This window comes from Arachis hypogaea, chromosome 15 (assembly GCF_003086295.3).
Source record: "Arachis hypogaea cultivar Tifrunner chromosome 15, arahy.Tifrunner.gnm2.J5K5, whole genome shotgun sequence".
NCBI classification, from domain to species: domain Eukaryota; kingdom Viridiplantae; phylum Streptophyta; class Magnoliopsida; order Fabales; family Fabaceae; genus Arachis; species Arachis hypogaea.
In genome coordinates, this window is record NC_092050.1 from 39653055 (window position 1) to 39657956 (window position 4902).

Consider the following 4902-nt stretch of genomic DNA (forward strand, 5'->3'; position numbering starts at 1 on the left):
TGCTGCTGCTCCATTTGTTGTTTTTGCCATGCTTCCTGTTGGTTCAGCCGGTTCAGTAATTGCTCTTGTCCTTCCATATGTCTATGTCCTAAATCCTCAATGGCTCTTAGAAGGTGAGTCATATTCAAGTTGGCTGGGTCATGATACTCTTTTTGTTGATGTTCTTCTTGATGGTATTCCTCTTGATGAGCTTCTTCCTGGGTCCTTTGCCTTCCTATATGTGGCCTTCTTAGTTGCTGAGCCGGTGTGGTATAGACCATTCGCTCGAGTGTGACTGGCCTCCCTGGGTTTACCCAGTCTGGGCTGCTGTCCTCAAATACTACCTTGGCCTTGTTGCACAAGCGGAGAATGGTGCTGGGGTACCAAAGCCTGGCTCCTGAGTCAGCTTTCTCAGCTGACTCTTGAATCCCTTCAGCAATGAGCTCATGCACCTTGATTTCCCCACCTTGTACTAAGCATTGTACCATAGTGGCTCGATTGATGTTAACCTCCGAATTGTTAGCAGCTGGTAGGATGGACCTCCTTACAAGCTCAAACCACCCTTTGGCTTCAGGGTGAAGGTCCCCCCTTTTTATGAATTTTGGTCTCCCATCTGAGTACCTCTCCCAGTCAGCGGCTATGACACAGATATTTGATGCTATATCTGAGAGCTCATCCTTATCGGGGCTTCTACTTATCCTTGCCTGATAACTCTCCTCATCAAAATGAGGTGATTTCAATTGAAGAGCTCTTGTGATGGCACTTGGGCTGAAGTCCACCTCCCTTCCTCTCACATAACTTTTGAAGGTTGGGGCTTGGGTCTTATCCTCTCTAACTGCATTTGCATAGAATTCTTTGATGAGGTTTCCATTGATCTTCCCCTCTGGACTGGTGAGCAATTGCCACCCCCTCTGTTCGATTTTTCTCTAAATCTGTGGTGATTCATTGGCATTGATTTGGAAGATTAATTCTGGCAATATCCTTCTGGCACTTATCCGCTCAAATTCATGCTCATGAAAGGCAGTCTTGAATCTCTTGTCATCAAAAGGAGCACTCTCCATAGGCCCCTTCCTCTTTTGCCTCTTTGAGCTTGATGATGCCATGACTTGAATTGTTGTTTGAGGGGGTTTGAGGCTTCGGATTGATGAAGAGAGGGTTGGTTAAAGCAATTTGTGATGAAGGGTTTAGTGTGCCAATAGAAGTGTGGATAGTGGGGATTTGAATGTGAGGAGTGAGCATGCACTATGGTTCACTTATATAAGTAAATCATGAGTGGATTAAGGGTGTGGATTGCATGAATGTTTACTAGATGAACGGATGGGGTTGTGTATGAAAGGAAGACAAGGATCATCACTTTAATGAGAGTGATTGGTTCGGTCTTCAAGGTTTTTCTTTCTCCAATGTTGCATGGTAGCGTTTCCCCATGCGTTCCCTCTTGAGACATGTGTGTAGTGCTCTTCATTAAGTGGCGAAATCTCCCCCATTTAAGTGTCCAATCAATCCCTTTTCATGCTTCTTTTCCTTTCCTATAAAGATTTGAAATAAGGAAATTAGTATCTATAAAAGAAAAATTAAAACTCTACGGCTAGAATAAAATGAAAGAAAAGATTTGATTGTTTGTTTATGAATTTCAACTAACTAACTAACTATTGGTGGTCCCTTATATGCATTTTGGTGGCACCATGGGGTGACACCAAACTTAGTTTGAAGCACTGTGATGAAAGTTTTGTGTTCAAAGCTCCCAAGTCTATCATGCAACTTGGTTTGCTTTGAACACCAAACTTGTTCCTCACTATATTCTGCATAAGAAGAATTTCACCAATTGTTTGTTAAGTTTGGATTGAAGCTCATAAATATTGACTTATTCATTATCATTTGAAAGCATGTAAAACATGGGTTGCCTCCCATGAAGCGCTTCTTTAGCGTCACTAGCTTGACGTTTTTCCTTCATCATGGTGGTTGGTAGTGCTTAAAGTCCTCCCCTCTTACTGTGGATTTGTATCCATTGGTTAGATCAATGATCTCCATATGTTCCAGGGAAAGAACTCTGTTGATAGTGAAGACCTTGGGTAATTGAGATGGCACAGTAGGGAGATTAGGGGGAATATCCGGAAAGTAGGCTGAGACAACTCTATCCCCTGGAGAGAAATCTTCGGTAGGGATCTTCTTGTTCCTCCATCTCTTTGGTACCTTCTTTTTTATTTCTTTTGAGGTTGCCGTCCCCTTGGTGACCTCTTTTCTCCAAGGAATTATGATGCTGTCTTCACCTGCCTCTAGAGGTTTTGGTTCCTCCAACTTCTCCTTGAGCTGTGGCAGTTGCTGTTTTCCTTATTTATCAATTGAGGGGGTTTCAGAATGAACTAGCTGTGCTTCAGTGCTTGTCTCCTCCTTCAGTGTCTCCTTATAGTTTGTGCTTAGTTCCTTGTTCTCTTGATCTGTCTCTTGTGAGAAGTTGAAAACATTGAAGCTGAGTTGTTCATCATGGATTCTCAATATTAGCTCCCCTTTCTCTACATCGGTAAGTGCTCTGGCCGTAGCTAGAAATGGTCTTCCCAATATGATTGGGTGAGTGTGACTTTCTTCCATGTCCAGAATGACAAAGTCTGTTGGGAGAAAGTACTTCCCAACCTTTAGCAACACATTTTCCACCACTCCTATTGCTTGCTTTTGAGTTTTATCAGCCAGTCTGATAATGACATCTGTGGGCATTATCTCATTGATCTGCAGCCTCTTCACCAGGGATAAGGGCAGTAAGTTGATGCTGGCCCCTAGATCACATAGTGCTCTGTCGAACATAGTTTCACCTATGGCACAAGGGATATGAAAACTTCCTGGGTCTCTTCTTTTTGTAGGTAACTCAGGTTGAATAAGGGCACTACATTCCTTGTTCATCACTATAGTCTGCCCTCCCTTGAGTGAGCTTTTCCTGGGAAGAAGTTCCTTCATATATTTGATGAATGCAGGCATTTGTTGAATTGCCTTGATGAATGGTATGTTCACATGCAGAGATGCAAACAAGTCTAGGAACCTTGAGTATATTCTTTTTCCCACAGCACCATTGAGCAGTTGAGGGAATGGTGCATAGAGCTTCAGCAGCTCTTGTTGTGAGATTTCTGGTTCTTTATGATCTCTATTCTCCTCTTTTGTTGAATTGTCTTCAGGTTGTTTGCACATTTTGCCTTGCTTGTCTTCAATCTCTTGATCGCTTGTAGTGACCATTTTGCAATCTTCCCATCTTACTTTCTTTGCTTCTCCCTTGGGGTTTTTCTCAGTGTCACTTGGGAAGCTATCAGTAGGTTTGGGAATCTTCTCAGCTAAATATCCCACCTGGAATTCCATCTTCCTAATGGTTTCTCCCTGGTTCTTAATATTGGCTCGCACCTCCTCTTTGAACACCTTATTTTCTTGAATCTCTTGGCTTATTCCTTCAAGTAAGGCTTCAATCTTAGAGAGCCTATCATCGATTGATGAGTGGTTCGGAGCTGATGTGCTGTTTTGGTTTTGATAAGTGTGTGGAGAGTTGTTGTTGTGGGGGTGTTGAGATGTCCTCTGGGTGAATTGTTGGTGAGATGCATTATTGTTGGAATTGTAACGTCTCTGGTCTTGGTTTTGATCTTGCTCACTTCCCCACCCAAAGTTCGGGTGATTTCTCCATCCAGGGTTGTAAGTCTTGGAGTATGGATCATAGTTTTTCCTTGGTGAATTCCCAACGTAGTTGGCTTGCTCCTGACTCCCTTTTGCTTCTTGGTTTACTCCTTCTTGTGTTGTTGATGAAGTGGAGATTGTTGCTACTTGGTTCATCTCCATCTTCTTGTGAGGTCAGCCAGCTGCTGAGTAATGAGCTTGTTTTGGGCCAACAGAGCATCTACATTGTTTAGCTCCATCACTCCTCTTGTGTTCCCTCTTTCGGAAGCATAGAAGTAGTCGTTTTCTGCTACTGTTTCAATAACATCTATAGCTTCCTCAATGGTCTTCTTCTTGTTCAAAGACCCTCCAGATGAATGATCTACTGCTTTCTTTGACTCATAAGAGAGCCCTTCATAGAAAATGTGCAGCTGGACCCATTCGTTGAACATGTCAGGTGGACACCTCCTTGTTAAGTCTTTGAACCTCTCCCATGCTTTATACAGAGTTTCACCATCCTGTTGCCTGAAGGTTTGAACCTCAGCTCTCAGCCTATTGATTCGTTGAGGAGGGTAGAATCTTGCTAAGAATTTGTTCACCACATCCTCCCAAGTTGTCAAGCTCTCCCTTGGGAAGGATTCCAGCCACTTGGCTGCCTTGTCTCTGAGTGAGAAGTGAAATAAGAGCAATCTATAGGCGTCAGGATGAACACCATTAGATTTCACTGTGTCACATATTCTCAGGAAGGTGGTCAAATGTTGGTTGGGATCTTCTTGAACACCTCCTCCAAACGAACAGTTGTTCTGAACAAGGGTGATGAGCTGTGGTTTAAGTTCAAAGTTATTGGCATGGATTGTTGGCTTTTGGATGCTACTTCCACAATTGCCTGGGTTTGGATTAATATAAGAGCCCAAAACTCTTCTATCCTCCCCAGCATGATTTGCTCCACCTCCTCTGCCATGGTTGTGAGTCTTTTCTTCATGATAATTTTCCATGTTTTCTTCCATGTTTGGTTCAAAGTATTCCTCAAACTGTTCCTCCTCTTCTTCAGCACCAACTACTCGTTTTCCTTTTGCCTCCCTCCTTAGTTTAAGGAAGGTTCTCTCTGGTTCAGAATCAAAGGAAGTTGAAGTCCCGCTTCTTCTCCCTGTCATACAACCAACAAGTACAAGCAGAGAAGATAGGTGCAGACAGTATTTATGTCAGAATTGATGTTAGTCGTGGGTGATGCAATATATCAAACAGTTAGTGGGTTAGCAAACATAATTGAAAATAACAAAGAAAAACAAAAGAGTAGAT

The 4902-nt window shown here is 42.8% G+C and overlaps 1 non-coding gene across 1 annotated transcript; it reads left to right on the top strand.

The window, feature by feature from the left end:
• Positions 1-4053: 4053 nt before the first annotated feature.
• LOC112753921 (small nucleolar RNA R71) lies at positions 4054-4157 on the top strand. Its single transcript, XR_003178282.1, has one exon. It is a non-coding gene; the product is annotated as a small nucleolar RNA R71 (small nucleolar RNA).
• The last annotated feature ends 745 nt before the right edge of the window (positions 4158-4902 follow it).